This window comes from Leuresthes tenuis, unplaced genomic scaffold (assembly GCF_036924035.1).
Source record: "Leuresthes tenuis unplaced genomic scaffold, fLeuTen1.0.hap1 SCAF_6, whole genome shotgun sequence".
Taxonomy (NCBI): Eukaryota; Metazoa; Chordata; class Actinopteri; order Atheriniformes; family Atherinopsidae; genus Leuresthes; species Leuresthes tenuis.
In genome coordinates this window covers 7,340,347-7,357,777 of record NW_027325360.1, presented here as the reverse complement: position 1 = coordinate 7,357,777, position 17,431 = coordinate 7,340,347, and the positions used below count along the sequence as shown (strand labels likewise).

The 17,431-nt window shown below is 40.9% G+C and overlaps 1 protein-coding gene across 5 annotated transcripts in view; it reads left to right on the top strand.

Moving 5' to 3' along the window:
- The first annotated feature begins 6,361 nt into the window (after positions 1-6,361).
- The window catches only part of LOC140309498 (phospholipid-transporting ATPase ID-like), a 44,683-nt gene continuing 33,613 nt past the window's right edge, over positions 6,362-17,431 (top strand). For 3 of the 5 annotated variants that reach the window (XM_072387367.1, XM_072387366.1, XM_072387368.1), the window contains exon 1: positions 9,417-9,709. The gene's annotated coding sequence lies outside the window, so the exon portion shown is untranslated. Of the gene's footprint in view, positions 6,579-9,416; positions 9,710-17,431 lie in introns of those variants that run through there. The other 2 variants (XM_072387369.1, XM_072387370.1) reach the window with 2 other exon arrangements.

The following is a 17,431-nucleotide window of genomic DNA, read 5'->3' as shown; positions in this document are numbered from 1 at the left end:
ACTGACGTCAAGTATTCGTTTCCACAAGCCCACCCCCTTATTTTCAGAACTAAATTGAGCCAATCGGTGGGAGAAACGTCACTCAAAGCCCTGGATCGAGCCCCCGTAGTTTAATTTTTTAAGGTAGACTGATCATTTAGTTTTAAGGTCAACCGCGTGGGAATCGCCATACTGTTGACTACATACTATAGAATGACAATTAATTTCATCAAACTTCTCGCGCTCCGTTGGTTTGTCAACGACAACAACAACAAAAGCTTTATTGGAAAATACACCATAGAAAACGTCTAGTGAGAATTTAAAGTAAACGTTTGGGAGACAATGACCACTGAACACAGGTGACATTCACACCACGATTGTATTACTGTTTTAATTGTGGATGTTTTGGGCAACACATCCCAGCTGCAGTTATATCAGCTCAGAGACAGACATCTTTATTCAAGGAGACAAACCTTGAGTCCCCAATATTATTCCTCCAACATGCCAAACTAAAAACCCATTTGCTGTCTTCCGTGGCTAGATAGACAAAGTGCTCAAATGAAATAGTGGAAGTAAACTTGTAGGAGAAAACAAAGATAAGTTGTCATATACTGATATAAATAACTTTATAAACAAGCTGAATCATGCCTGTGAAACTCTAAAAGACTCTAAACTGTCTATGAAGAGGACATACCGCCATCTTGTGGTCAATTCATGGACGATGCCACTTGATGGAGTCTCGGGGTTGAACTCACAGAAAATCTTCAAGGATGAATCATCGCATCTTTCCCATGTAGTAATGAACGATTTGCGTAATTCTGCTTCATACAGCGGGAACAGAGCACACAATGTTGTCATTATTGCAATTTGTTACAATCACATAAACAGAATATTTTCACATCAGACCTGGAAACGAAGCAGCTACATTACACCACTCGACTCGTCTTGTTGGTAGATTACTGCTCTAATTTGTTAGACACTAAACATGTTTAACCATATTTGAACATAGCTACTTACTTTGAGCAGCTGATAGAGAATTTGTATCTTCAAGTTTTACACTGCAGGTCTGTGGCAATAAATAACAGCGATCATTCATCTGAGTTTACAGCAATAAGAAGTATGATAATAAAAATTAAAATGAGAACTAAGATAAAGACATTGTGCAAAAAGCAGAAGAATGGCTGCAAGAAATGAGATTATGATGTTTACTAGTAGATGGTACTAAAGTGGTGCAACCAATAATTAGATCAAATAAGTGATCATAAACTGAAGATGTATTTTAAGATGTTTAAGATAACTTTAACAAAAGATAACCAAAGAAACTTAACTTATAGTTAATAGTTTTTAAAGAAAAATCCTTTAATATGCATAAAACCTGCTAATCTTGCTGTAGCTACAAAAATTCTACAACTTTGTTGCATTACAGTATAAAAACATGTATTTGGGGGGCACATTTTTAGATTCTAACTGATATGAAATGATGCAGTTTCCTCCCTCTGCTTTTGTACACCGTCCCCTCATCCTTGTGTCCCTGTCTCGGCCCCGTCTCTCGGCTGGGGTGTTGGGTGTTTCCCACTTTTGTTTATTCTGTACATTTCTGTATATAACAGTGCTGAGCGTGAGTGAGATAGAGATTTCAATTTCCCGGAGGGAATCTCCCAAAGGGATTAATAAAGTCGTTTATCTATCTAAAGGGCGTAGTTATAGCTGATCTTCTCCACCTGAGCCTCCCTTAAAAACCTCGGTCTGCTCTCCACTCACTACCAGTGTGTCAGTTTATTCCTTGTCGTATTGGTCAGGCCACCACAGTTAAGCCTTGTGCTCCATGAATATATTTTGCCTTGTTCTCGTGTGGAAATTCTTCTTCAATCACTCGGAACAGCTACCTCGCGTCATGCTAACCTGGATGACGCAGCCAGAATCTATATCAAATCTACCTACCAGTCAGTTACTCGCCTCCACTTTTGAAACCAGGAAAATAAACTTTTGGGATTTGGGATTACCCAATACTAACCAGCTTTTCTCTCTGGTCTGAGTTATTGAAGCCCCCAGTCAGATTCCAGCGACCCTCTGTTAAGGAATTATTTTGAAACCTGGAGTAAAACCCTTTCAACCTGTGTTAGTATCTGCTTGAGGGTCCTACCTTGCCTTAAGCTACAGTAACTTGTGTTTTAACAATACATCTAAAATGACAAATAGAGGAGTAAAATACACTCTAAGAAATTCTGGTTTCATATCAGTGCCTCATTTTTACTCCAGAACAAAATCATATGAGATTGACTAAATCAATGTTACTAACAGCAGTGCACAGAATCCATCCATCCATTTTGTATACCTGCTAAATCCAACTCAGGGTCGCGGGGGGCCTGGGGCCTGGAGCCTGGAGCCCATCCCAGCGGTCATTTAATTTGCACACGTGTAACAAAAAAAGTTCTGTGTGAAACAGACACTGCAATTCTTTGACCTAATTTCAGTAAAACATCCACATCCTCCTGTAATGTTACTTGGGGTGCAACAAATAAAAAAAGTGATATACTTTTTAATCATTCAGAGTAATGCTGGGGATGTTAATTTAGTCATTGCCCAGCCCAATACAGCTCCATCAAACAGATCATAAATCAGATTTATGGTCTTACCTCTCCAAGGGTTGATGCTCTGCTGCAGATATGGAAATTATCTATTATGATGTCATCAAGGCCAACGAACCCCAACGAAACCCCAACATCTTAATTCTGCTCTTCTTAACTCTGAAGCCAAAACTGGCTCTGTAAGGCCGGGAAGTCAACTGCAAGCCCTGGGCTTTCAGCCACACCAGCCATTAGATCTGCGCATCCTGCAGAGCAGCAACGCTTGACACTTTTCACCCGCTCAGTATGATAATCACTTTCTTTTGTGAGAGTTTCACAAATGATGGGAGCCTTTATCCCTCTGTTCACTTATGTTTGCACCCAAATGTCCAAAAAAAAGGACACATTTGAGTTCCGGGACAAAATTCATTACATTAATGTTTGTGAAACTTCAGTGAAACTGTGTTGTTTTATCTCCTCTTCATGCAAAACATTTCACCATATATAAGGCATTGTCTGGTAACAAATACTCTGAGCCCAGATAGAATGGGCGTCATTTAATCCCATTTAGGCATAGTACATCATTTAACAGTACTAACAGTACATGTTAGTCTACAAAGTCCTTAATGGAACGGCTCCCATCTACTTGAATGCTCTTGCAAAGGCTTATGTCACAACTCGGTCACTCCGGTCATCACAGGATTGTCGTCTTGCAGTGCCTACACCACGCCTCAGACAATCCAGACTCTTTTCATGTGTCGTTCCACGATGGTTCAATGACCTACCAAGTGCCACAAGAATAGGGTCTATCTGTCCCTGTCTATCTTCAAGAAACCCTTGAAGACCCAGCTCTTCAGAGAGCATCTCCTCCTGTATGCATAGTTTCTACACCACCTGTTTATGAGTTGCTTTGTTGGGTGTTTTTAGTGCATTGTCACACAATAACGGGTGTTTCTTGAAATTAGTTTGATTATTGTTCAGCAAAGTCTTATAAAAATTTCTTTTACAAGGATATCCTGGGTAGTCTGCAGTTGTGACTTGAAATCTGTGTTTAAATTCTTCAAAGTCGCTGGAGTTTGGGGTGGATACAGGAAGACAACCACAATAAGTTGACACTTATCATTACTGGTTCCCTATAAAATGATTGTGGTTTTCAATCACCAATGTTTTGGCATGCAGCTATTGTATCTATTGTACTCCCCTGCAGACGAGATCGCCTGTCACTCTGATGTTGTCCAAACGGAGCAGTTCCTGTCTGCATGACAAATTTTCTGAGCACAACTTCCTGTGATAGTCGCACTCTTCAGTCCCATTGTGTTACTCCCACTAAGAGTTTCCTCACACATCAGCTTCTGCTTTCAGACTTTATTCACACATCTTTCTTATATTGAATTAAAAAGGGCAACCAGATAAAATGTGTCTACGATAAAATGCGGTTTACCGGTTTTCAGTGTGTACCACAGAGAGCCGAGCAAAAGCGAAACCACTGTGGAGATAAGCAGTGACAAAAGTACAATATCAAAGATAACATATATTGAGTACTCAAAGACCTTCTGACTACATCGGCAAAGAAGAGAGAAAATGGGGTTATAATATACATAACAAAACCCAATGTGAAACACAAGTTCCGATACGCCTTTCGTGCATGTTGGTGTCATCTCGTGGCTACAGCCTCATTTACAGACAGCATGGTGTCTGTAAAGGGAGCGATTGTGCACCATAGAAGCATATTTGTAGCGAAAGTGATGTAGGAATTCAGAGAAGACTGAAATGTGATGGATGCTGGAAATAAGATACATCAGTTTTCACAGAAAGGTCAACAGTTAAGGCTTTGAAAACATGCATGTTCATGAGTCGTGATGTGTGTTCAGATAACTATGGAGGCTCACTGTTGCATCACAGGAAAGATGAGTGAACACCACTAAAACGGGACCTTACTGTAGCATTTTTAACTGTTTTAGTCTTTTAAAGACCAAACTGAACACTATGATAACTGATAATAATAATGTGTTCCTTTTTTAAAATTCTCTTCAGCTCTTATCACCACAAAACAGACAAATGGAGCATTCTAAAGGTTTTGTAAGCTTTCAAGCGCATCTGTGTGTGGAAAATAACTTTAAATAACTGTCATTTCACACAAAAGAAACAGAAAGTCGAGTTCAAATGAAAATGTCAGCCATGTGTGTGACAAAAGAGGGGAACCTGACTCAATGAGACACAAGGGAAGAATAGAACAGTACAGGAAATGAAAGTGTGGGGAGGTATCTGACCAAAGAAAAAAGATTGAGATTGATGAGATTGTTAAATGGCTGTAAGTGGAACTGAATTCAGGAAGCGCATTGATCAAGAGTCAACTGAGAGGAAATATTAAACTTCATCAATGTAATTAGTTACGTCTTAGTTTGTTGAAATCAGTTCGAGAGTTGGACATGAAATCTGAAAACTTTATTGTGTCATCACTGGCAAAGTGGAAATGTCAATAACTTTTATATTTCCACCTCAAACTGGCTTAAAACAGAATGAGTATAAATATCTCAGTTCAGTAGCATTTGCACTGAACATTCATCACACAGAGGTGACCTTATGTGCCGGCTCAGCCAGGAGTTTGAGCACTTTTTTACACAAATAAAATAATCTTTTGCATGTTCTGTAGGAAAACAGTGGTTGCATCTGTTTTCATATCAGTTTTAGACAACAAAGATGTGATTTGAACTTTTTTATTTCTGGACCCCGTCGACCATTCTGCCCTGAGGTTTATTTCTAATGAATCTTACCGTACACATCATGCATTTTGCATAGTATAGTTAGATGGTCCTCTCTCCGAGACAGGTGGGATGATCACTGGTAATGCTTTATCTAAACCTTTCAGGAGAACATGGCTTTTTATCAGACTCACTTCATGTTCCACAAGTGAGGTCTGAACTTATTTTCATTTTCAGTCAACATGATCCCACACTGCTTCAATAATGTTGATGTCCGGGCTCTGGGGAGGATTCATCCCTCCATAAGACCTGTTGCCACTGATTTTCAGTCCACTTCTTGTGTCATTTGGCATAGCTCAGACTTTTCTCCCTGTTTCACTCCCTTAAGAATGGCTTCTTGACAGCCACCCTTCCATGGAGACCATTTCTGATGAGGCTTCAGTGAACAGTAGATGAATGCAACACTAGTTCATCCCTAGAATTACGTGCCTTTTTATGCCTGAACGACTCACAGATCACTGGTAAGTGACTTAACAAACATATTAAAGAAAAAAAAACACATTCCTCCATAAATGGAAAGGTACAAGGACTGAAATGAGTGAAAAAGCAGTCAATGTCCAAATAGAACATTTCAAAGACTTTAAGAAAACCTGAAAGGTCACTGCTTAAGACCACTGTGGAAGATTACAAGAAAGTCCGGCACATTGGAGGCAAATATTGTTTCCTCTTCATCTTGGCTCCGTGAATGACTCCGTGTCACTGGAAAAAAATGAGCTCTCTGGTATGAGATATAAACAAGTGTATTAGGAAACATTTTCAACAGATTTTCTTTGTTTGTTTTGTGTGCTGATACGTGGATTTTGTCCTGAAGAGAAATTGAAGAGAAGAGGCATTTATTGGAAAGTTGCTGGATGCGCCGATAAGCTTCAGCCTTTAAGTATGGGATGCATGATCAACCAGTTGAACTCACATTCAACCAGAATGCATCACCCTTCAAGTTTCAAGTTCACCAACTAGAGGTCATAGTTTTCCGAAATGTTGTAATTTCATGTTTCGTGTCACGTGACCACCCCGTTATTTCTCCACTACTAAAGCTTGTTGGTTTTCCGGTGGTAAATGGAACCCTACAAACAGAGCGCGAGCGGAGGGGAGTGGAGACACGAGGAGGGAGGAGAAAACAGCAGGAGAGAGTAAGGGAGAGGGAGGAGAAATAAGCTGGAGCGACTCAGAGGACAAGAAGAAAACAGACCAAGCTCGTCCTCGTAGTTTAGAGACTGTTGTATTCACGCGCAGAAGCCGCAGGCGGCACCACCCGACGCCAGCACGCACGGTAAGAAGCCGCATCTTTCTTTTTCCTGGTCTCAGAGGGGTCAAGGTGAAGCGGGGAGGGGGTCCGACACGTATTTTGTGTAGAAAAGGGAAGAGATGGAGGAGGACGAGTTGAACGGGAAGTTGTAGTGAATGAGCTCTTTCCTCTGCCCTCTCGGGAGATCTGAGCTTGCAAAGTAACGGAAAGAATGAAAACAGAGGAAAATTGGGCTGGAGAAAATGAAAACCTCAGCTGTTCTGTCTTTCTTCCTCTATCTCTGAGTGTGTGTTTGTGGGGTGTTCTGTAAAAACTGAAACAACTCGCATTGCAGAAGAGAAGCGAGTTGCTTGTGTGATACAGAACTATTTCAGTAGAAACTCTTTCAGTGGGCCAACACAAAACCTTCCATCCAGGCGCATTAGTGTGTGTATAGTCGCTGTTGAAATGGCGTTTAACCCGGACTTTTATTCTGCTGTCGTGCTTAAAAACGAAAGTCTGTAGGGATGCCCGTGTTAGTGGGGGTGGTAATGGCAGTGGTGATGATTAAACATGATGGTACACCTATTGTCAGTAACCCTTTTGGATCAGCTGTGATGTCAGCAATGAGTACCTTCTGCATCACCATTTAGGACACTTTCCTGCGGAAATCAAGTTTTTAAAAAAATTGAAAATTGAAACTGAGGGTGCACATTGATTCAAATGTGCACCCTCAAATGAAATGCATTTGCTTTAAAAATCTTAAATGGTCCTGGGTGGTTCTCGTTTTATTTACATCTTAGCCTTAGCAGAACTCCCAATAATACAGTGCAGAGCTCCTCGGTGGCTACAGATCTCACAGCTAAGCACTTGACCCTACTCGGCTCATCGGTGGTGCTCTGAAGATGACATTTGTGTCACACGCACCCCGCCGGAGCCTCTCGCCCTCTCAGGCAGGCCAAGTCGGACCAACATCCCTGTAAGGCGCTGACACATCTGCTGCCACGACAGCACTACAGTCTTTAAGTTCCAGCAACAATGAGCCATGATACAGGTTTGCTTTTCTGACCCGCACAGGCCTACTGATCCCACTGCCAGACTTCTTGAATAAATCTGTTCTTATTCAGTTTAAAGTAACACTAGAGAATACAGCTTTTTTTCTTCTCTTTAGCTCCCCCTACAGTTGTGGGATGTGACATGCTGTCATTAAAACAAGAGCCCTGCACATGTACAGCTATACCCATGCATTTGTTGTCACGCTGAAGAGGCCACAAAGGCACAATCAAAAGCCCACAGAAGTGAAAAGTGAACATGAAGCTAATGGGGTGCAGGGCTGGAAACCTTGGTGACAAACTGTGGTATCTTTCAGTTTCAGGCCTGGGAACTTGCAGAACGAAAGTCTATGTCTTCAAAACGAGTCAGAGGCACAGGAGTTTAAAGTTAATAAACTAAGAATGGATTTATTTGACAAGCAGAAACATGAGCACTTAAAGCCTGTTCAGTTTCTGCAATTGACAGCCATACACACTTGTCATGTGCTCGTTTACTTTTCCATCCTGTTCTTTACTGACAGAATGCTTTAATCTTTATAGATCAGAAGATCAAATGCAGAATCGTGTCAGACTTTTGACATAGACAGAGTTTGCAAAAGGACCTAATTTTCATTGCCTTGCGAGTCTGGTCACATGTTTCTCTTAAATTGTGAACCGTTAGCCTCTAAGCTCATCTGGAAGCACTCCTGTGTTGTTGTTTCACGGCAGCAGGTAAACAGCTTGTTGCATTACTGCCCCCTTGTGGTGGTAGCCACGCTTCAAAACCAGTTAGTTGAATATCAGTCGTGTAATCTATTTTATTTCTCTTCTTTTAATGACCGCTCCATCGTCAAAGAAAGTGCTGTATCTCTCACATTTAACTGAAGCAATGTGGATTTATTGGATCTTCTTTTTCACACATTTCAGCAGCAGTAAATACATAACGAGAGGGTCACTAAGAGAACACATCTGCCACTGAAGAAAATGGCCATCTGCATATTCCCCACCTCTCCACAAAATCTTCAGCTCACGAGTTACTTTTGTTGTCTTTTCAACAAACGCTCAAGTAAGGCAGAGGCATGTGAAGTTAGAGCTTATCCCAGCTGTCATTAGGCGAGAGGCGGGGAACACACCCTGGACAGGTCACCAGTCCATCACAGTTTACAGAATGCGCATGCAGCAAAAAGTAAAAAGCTTGAAGAAAAGGATTATTGAGAGGAAAAACTGAAGAGGTTTGGTTTACAGATGCACTGATTCCAAGTTCTTTGGCCGATTCAGACGCCTGATGTTTTCCTTCATAAAGATCTAACCTGCTGACGACGATTTTCTCTCTTAGAACTAAAATCAGCCGCATACAAAATCATTTTTGTTTTAATCTAAAAATAACTTTTAACCTTAGTCTTGTTCTCTTTTTTTTTCTTCTCTTAAAATATAAACATGCGTTGGGAGAACAGGACAAATATTTCTTTATTTCTGGAGTTTTTTTTACTGAGAGGATTGTTAAGCCTAGAGGGTCAATCAAAATGTCAGTGTTTTATCAGGTAAGATGAGAGGAGGAGTGGCTATGTGGCCTGAGAGGTCAGGTGAATAATTCAGAGGTCGATTGTTTGGGGCCTTTTGGTGCAGCGCTCAGGGCTCAAAGCACAGATACTGTATTGTGTCTTAATGTCATAACAGCATCTCACTTTGCCATCTGTTAATGTCCATTTTCAGCGAGGCAGTGACTCTTTCTCTGGTTACTCAATCGACGCAAACAGATTCTTCATGCAGATTTATGTCGCTACGTGCTCTACATCAGGGCCACAAGTCAGCTCAGTTTTTTGTCTTTTTCCCAGCAGCCACAAGTAAAGTTCTGAATGATTACAAGTTCACAGATTCACTCACAGCCAGAGCTACTGAGGGGGATGAAATCAATCAGTAACCCACAGGAACCTTGAAAAACAAACGAATAGAAAATAAACCACACACAGTTTCTTGTGTATTCATTGTAGTTGCCGGTTAGATTGAATTTTTTGGACACGTAATGATTGACAGGCACAGCAAACAATGAAAATCTGATAAGAGCAGAACTAACTAACTAACTATAGTCAAACCAAACTCTGTCTGTCAGACGCCTTTCCTGTTGAAAGAGGAATTGTTCAAAAGGTAAGTGAATTTTTTTTTCCAGGCGATAAGATCTATAGTTTATTTTTGGGCTGAAAGGTAGTCTGAGGGACGCTGCTACAACAATAAACGTTGCTGCTGTCTGCTTGCGGTCTCTAGTGAAAATCTGCTTTAACCTGGTTAACATGTTAACGGCAGCCTGTTCACTTCTTTGATGCACATTTGAAGTTGCATATCAGGAAAGGTTCCCTTTCTCTTTTTTTCTGAAAAGTAGTACAGAAACAGGACTTGTAAAGGAGCTGTAAAAATGTCACAATATTCGATCAGCGGAGATTAAATCACAATAATATCCTAAGTGTATTATTAACATGATGCTCATTGAATTGTTTTTAATACACAACTACTGTCAGTACCCGTACGTCACGACACTCCCTGCATGCACTCATTTTACTTCGACTTAGTATGAGAGACTCTCCTGTGGGTTTGCTGCTCTCTCTATGGTCTGTTCCTTGTGTTTTTTGTGTGTAAAGTTTTTTTATAGACCCGAGTGACACATACTATAAGTGACTGTGAGCTGACACATAGTTGTAACGGTCTGATTTTCAATCACAGTTTCTCACCCGTTTAGCCATCAGGCAAAAGAAACAGAAAATGAAGTGAATGAGAGCAGCTTTATTGGGAATGTATCGATACACACTTACACTTTACTGTTTTTACGAAAGAATAAACACCAGCCCTTGTGGTTATTATTTGTTAATGCTCAACCCAAAATATGATGGGGGGGGAGGGGGGGGGGGGGGGGTATGCTTTTGTCAATCACTTACAGTAATACAGATCTTTGCATGTCTTAAGCAGAAAGGTGCTTTTTCATAAAAACCTCCAAAGTCCCGTTGTGAGTTCAGCGTTGGTGATTGTGGTTGACCTCTATAGTCTGGTAAAATCCAGAGCGTTCTGCAGAGTCAAAGTTTTACTCATTTCTACACTTCTTGAATTACAGTAAAGTAAAAGTTTGCACGTAGGTGTCTTGCAGTGCTCTTGAAAGACGAAAAATAATCACAGAGTAGCAACCACCCCGCAGATTTAATTATTAAATTCAAGAACAAGTCATTATTACTGGAAAAGTGTAGGTCTTGTGGATAAATGACTAACTGGGATGTATTAATGTATTTACATGATCTTGTGACATTTTTTCTTATTACTGTATGAACAGAACCATGTGGTAAATGGAGGGAACACTTCAGCCTTTAAATATCATTCTTGTACTTGAAACAATTGTCAACTCAAATGCACCACTGCTGAATCCTGCCATTCAGCTAACAGGAGCCCAAACAAAAGGTTCCGCTATTTCTAATCTGAAAAAATGACAAAAATGCTCTGTCCCAGTTTCACAGATGTCAATATGTGCTGGTTTTACCAGTTTCTGATAATACAGAGAAGATTAGACAGACAGCTTTATGAGAACATTTCTTTCACTCACTCGGACACAAACTTTGCCTCAGTCTGCACCACCTTTCCCTCTTCTCTTCTGCTCTACACCACCTTTCTCTTCTGATCTGCACCACCTTTCCCTCTTCTCTTCTGCTCTACACCACCTTTCCCTCTTCTCTTCTGCTCTACACCACCTTTCCCTCTTCTCTGCACCACCATTCCCTTTTCCCTCTTCTCTGCTGATCTGCACCACCTTTCCCTCTTCTCTGCTGATCTGCACCACCTTTCCCTCTTCTCTACTGATCTGCACCACCTTTCCCTCTTCTCTGCTGATCTGCACCACCTTTCCCTCTTCTCTGCTGATCTGCACCACCATTCCCTTTTCCCTCTTCTCTGCTGCTCTGCACCACCTTTCCCTTTTCCCTCTTCTCTGCTGATCTGCACCACCTTTCCCTCTTCTCTGCTGATCTGCACCACCTTTCCCTCTTCTCTGCTGATCTGCACCACCTTTCCCTTTTCCCTCTTCTCTGCACCACCTTTCCCTCTTCTCTGCTGATCTGCACCACCTTTCCCTCTTCTCTACTGATCTGCACCACCTTTCCCTCTTCTCTGCTGATCTGCATGCACCACCTTTCCTTCTGCTGTGCAAAGTGCTCTCTTGCTGCTGTTTTGGTCACACTTTGTTTTCCTTCCTTTGTGTTTGATTTGTCACCACAACTCAGAATTTTGTGACCCGAACATTAAAACATCTGCAAAAGATTTTCAAGTTCAAACACCTTGTGTTGTCCTTAGAAATGCAAAGATTTTAAACGCTCTGTGTTCTTGAAGCTGCATGAGGTTTGCTTGCTCTTTCTCAGAATATTTTCTTTTCTCCTTTAAAACAGAGTTGTTGTTAAAAGCAGTCAGCAAGAACTCTCTGTCAGCGCTGCTTCCTCCTATTGTTGAGTTACCGTAAGAACTTTCTGGTTTCTTAAATCTGAAGGCAGATATGGTCAAAGAACACAGACGCCATACTTGAATTGTTTGCACATCAACTGTTGCAGGTGCAGTTTTCTCAAAACGTGGGCGGTGTGCCTGCAGAGTCTTCAAGTTGGACAGAAAATCGAACTGGATACTGGGGAACATTTCAATTGAACTGTTTGTTCGGCAGTATTCAGCAACAGAACAAAGGAACCCACCAAGAATTAAAGTATTTAACAGTTTGAACAGAAGAAATTTGGTTATCTGTTTTGGTGCAGAATAATGCTGATCGACTTATTGATTGGTTAGTTTCTCCACAGCTTCCCTTTCAGATCGTAGGATTCTGAAACAAGCAGTACGGGGTTATTATTAGTCAGACTTCTGATAAGACAAGCACTTGCTGATAGACGTGCGACAGAAAATACAGGTTGGGGAGTTTTTTTTATTTCAGCATTTGTCCAAGTCTTAAATAAATGCTTTTAAATTCTCAAAAGAATACCTCATGAGAGCTGTGTGGAAAACATCTCTGGCATCTTTATAATGGAGGAATTCTTTTTTCAGAGTTACTTTCATATCTTTTAGAAGGTCTAAAGCTCATGAATAGAGTCAAATGATTGTGTCCCTACATGTCCCTGTACAGTGAACAACACTGTCCATTAACATTAGCCCTGAGAAGCCCCTAAACGTGACCGAAATCACTCTGTTTGTTCTGGAAGCACGGAGCCATTCAGTTTCTCCTTTGTAGCATCTTTTAGGACCGTCTTCTCCTCCTTCCTTCTCAGCTTGCCTTTCTCCTGCTCTGTACACCCCCCTACTCTTTTATCCAGATCTCTGTTTGCTATTAGACAAAAACACACACTGAGAGGGAACACGCTGAAAACGCAGCAGCTGTGCTCATTGGCTTATCTTTAACTGCAGGTCCTTGTCTGATTGGCTGACCTATGGAAACTATGACACAACACCCCCTGTCTCCCCCCACTTATTTCAAGTAGTTGCAGTTTATTCACGTGAAACACCCTCAGTGCACCGCTGTGAGTACAAAGCTGCTTTTTCTGTCCTCCTAACAGGAGGTGTGGGTTTCACGGCGTTGTAAGGGAGCCCTTTGTGACTAGTAGTTATTTGGACAGCAGTCAAAAAGTTTTCTTCCATGTGTGCAGCGGGTTGAGTGTGCAGCTCACAGATTCAGTAATGGAGCTCCATCCCTAAATCCAAAACAGTTGGGACATTTTGTTAATTGTCAATAAAAACAGAAGGCAGTGATTTGCAAATCTCAAACTAACATTTTAACCACAATAGAAAGAACATAGAAAACATATCACATGCTGAAAATGAGACATTATACCACTGCAGGTCAAATTGTGCTCATCTTGAATTTGATGGCAGCCAATGATGACTGTTTAACAACATTCTGAGGAGACCAGTTACTGGACCTTTGGGAGATTCTCGTTTGATACAGGATTGTAGTTGCTTTTTTTTAATGTATTTTGCATTTTGTGATGCTCCAAATGTTTTCAGTTGGTGAAAGTTGCTGGAATATGCCAACATTATGGACATCCTGTATTGTCCCATACACACATAGATGTCTTCTGATGTTCTGAATCTTTTTATGATATTATATATTAAAGATGATGGAATATTCAAAGTCTTGACAACAACTACATTATTCTAAAATTGCTCCACAATTTGTAGATGCAGTTCTTTCAGATTCCTGAACCTCTGATTTTATTTCTGAGAGACTCTGCCTCTCTAAGGTGCTTCTTTTATGCCCAGCCATGCCACTGACCTGTTGCCAATTGGCCTAATTATTTATACATGTCCCTATAGCTGTTTCCTTTTAGCACCACTTACTTTTCAACATTTTTGGAGCATTTTTTTCCTCTACTCAGTTGTGAAGTTGTCTGCAGATCGTTGTACTCTTATCTGTCATTTGGATGAACACACACACACACACATTACATTACATAAACACACACACATATGCTGTTCTTTCTTTCAGCTGCAATCAAGCAGCCAGGTTTGATAATAGACTTCTGTTCAGCTGAGAAACCAGAGATCACTGATGGGACAAGACGCCCATTCATGTGCGTGACCTCTGACCTGTGAAGCCAGTCACAGCTGACACTGAGACGCTGTGGCCCACCTTTAATTTGCGCGGGCGTAACTGCGATGCTTGTTGCATGCAATATAAAGAGTATTAAAAGCTCTGAGAAAGCGTTTGTTCATGTTCTTTGCACCGTGACTGTATGTTTGTGTTCAAGGTGATGAAAACAAAGGAAGAGAGAAGTAGGTCGTCTTTGTCTTTTTCTGGTAAAAGAGGTTTAAGCTAAACCTCAGCATGCTCTGATTCTACCCTATACCCACGTTGCTGTTTCCACTGTGGTTTTAAAGCCCAGAAAGTGTTGGCATCCCCTCACGCATTTCTCCAGAAAGAGGCATGAAATTTTCACATGCGTTTCATCTCAATGTGTAACATTAGTTTAGATATATTTCAACTCGAACTTTGACTCAGTTTTTATGTTTTATTTAATCATGTTTGCTGCAGGTAACATACTTTTAATCACACCTCAACAATTTACCAAGCGTGATGCTATATTTTACTATTTAAGATGTTTTAACTCAGCAGGTCAGCAACCAGGAAGTTGTTGGTCCGCATACTTCAGTGTTTAAGATGCAAAACACATCAGTTCCTGGTGTGATTTACCTGAGAAAGAAATACATGCAGACATGTTTTCTACCCTGTGCAATTACACATACTAAGCATGTTGAAGGGGTCTCCTGGTTTATTTCCACAGATAACACCTTCAGTTATGTTCTTTATTGTCCTAATTATATCATTTATCATAATTATATCAGTTGCAAAAACACCCGTAAGGTTTTCTTCTACCTTGAAATTATAGTTAAGGAATTCTATGACACTAATTACACATAAAAGATCTCAGCTCTACTGTAACCTCAACTGTCTCCTAACTGCAGCATGTCAGTATCCATGGTGATAAATGAACACATGCAGAGAACAGGATTGTTTGATAAAGTTAAAGGTGAGCGATTGATCTTGCGTAACGGATTTGATCGGCGCAGAATTTATTCATTTGTCCAAATGTTTACATCAGGCCACTTTTCAGTTAATTGTCAATCTGCGGTTTAAGATCTTTCCTCTCTGTTTTATTTCGTAATGTACGTTACACTGTTGTGCAACATGAAAGTTCAGTTGCTCTGTTTTGTAAGGATTGAATCAGGTGAACATGTAAAATCTCTGTTCTTTGGAAGTGTAACAGATCTAAGGCAGCATCCTCATCATTGTTCCAAATCAGTACTGGGAGCCAAAGTGAAGTTTGCAGCTTCTCTTTCTTTGTTTGAGCCCTAAAATAGGTCTCTGCTTGTAAACACACACTGTTCACCATTGTGTCACCATTGAAATGGAAATTAATCGAGTGTTGCAGTATTCATTGCTGTGCATTTGTCACCCACAGTGTCACAGTGAGACAGTTTGTGTGCAGATTCAAATGAGGCTGATCAGGTCAACAGGTGTTTTTAATGGAAATCTGTAGTGTACAGTGTGCTTTGCACTCTCACCACTTAAAGATTGGTGAAACCTCGCCTTGCGTCAGATGAGGCAAGGCGCCGCACCCCCAGGTGCTGTGATTGGCTGCCCACTGCCCACTACTCCAGTGTATGGCATCTGTCTCCATGAGTGTGTGTGACCCTGTGCATGTGTGTGTTCAACAGGTGCCAACCTGGATGGATTAAAAGCGGAGGAGAAATTTTGTGTATTCCCTGTACATGACAGTAAATCTTAATCTTTAAATGGCCGTTTCAGACAGCTGCTTTTGAATTCAGTTCAAATTGGTTAAACTTTAACGAAGAACTGGACTGAAAATGAGCTAAAAAAGCAACCAATGTCCAAAGAAAATCTTTAGAAAGACTGGAGAACTACTGCTTAAGACCACTTTGAAAGATTATAGAAAAGAATTGCTTCTTGGAAGAAAAAATGAAGAAGTGAGTGGTGTCTCAAGGCTTTTGCACAGTACTGTACGCAGTGCCATTTTGCAGCAATAGGTCATCTCTACACGAAGGGAGACATCCAACAATTCCCGCTGAGCAGCAATTGGTGACAGTTAGTAGAGCAAAGCTGCATTTTAACAGGTAGAAACCTCCAGCTGAACCAGACTCTGGGAGGGCGACCACGTGGTCCAATTTGGAAGAGGAGACAAGAACAGAGAGAGGGAGTCAACAACAACACTAGTCAGGCCAGTAACCTCAGAACAGAAAGCTACAGCTCCAGAGCAGGAGATAACCTGCAGAAAGGTGGAGAAAGACGCAAAGTTAGTGAACTGCAATGGTTAGAAATGCAGAAAAGGGAGCAGAGAGAGAAAAATGAGGGCTCTGCCTCCTGTTTACATTTAAACAACAGGTGAGCCTGCAGGCTGAGAATAAAGGGCTCTTTTAAGATTTATGGAACTATGACATAAAAATGATGATGCAGCTTCGTCATTAAGGGCTTCGCCTGTGTTTACTTTTGAAAAACAAAAGCTTAAAAAAATTAAAAACCATTTTTTTCACTGAAAAAAGTCAGCGAGACATATATCAGTGTCTTCAGAATGACAGCATATGAGAGAAAAATGGCATTTCTAGTGTAAAGAAATAAAAAAAAGAACCCCCCCTGCCACGGGAGATATTTGAAGCAGAAAGTGAGAACTTTGCTTAACTTGAAAGCAGCAGACTTCTAGATATTTCCATAACGAAGTCTCTGGCACCACCTTGGACTGTGTGTTGTGTCTACACTGTCGAAAAGCCCAAATATCTGCCAAACAGAAAAGCCTGAAAAGAAGAAACACCTCCCCAAAATTAAACTGCTCACAGTTGCTGACTTTAATGGACTTTAAATGTTAAAGCCTTGTTAAAGCTTCATGATGCTGCGGTGAAGTGAGGTGTCACCTTTTGGAAATGCCCTCAGCGGTGAGTCACATAACCTCTGTGTTTGGAATAAAGTGTGGTGTGAATGAACTGTCGGACTGTTTGTTTTGGAGGTTTTATGGTTAGAACTTTGTCAAAGACGGGACGTGTGGTGGGCGGGTTTTAACCTGTATTTATGTGTTGCAATGGAAACAGTCTTTTATTGCTCGCTTTCATTTGTCAAATTTAACTGCTTACATTTCCATTTGGTCGCAGAGGAGAGAATTCACTTCAGTATTATAAAGCTCAGCTTACTAAATATGCACAAGACTGTTAGTTAGATCATCAACTTAGCTTCCCAGCAGGCACTCTGCAGATATAAAAAGGTCCGTGATGAGACTTTTTAATGTATCTCTGTACAGTCGATGAGGACATTTCTCATCATCTTTAGAGCTGCCGTCGAGGATCAGCGTTCCTGCTTAT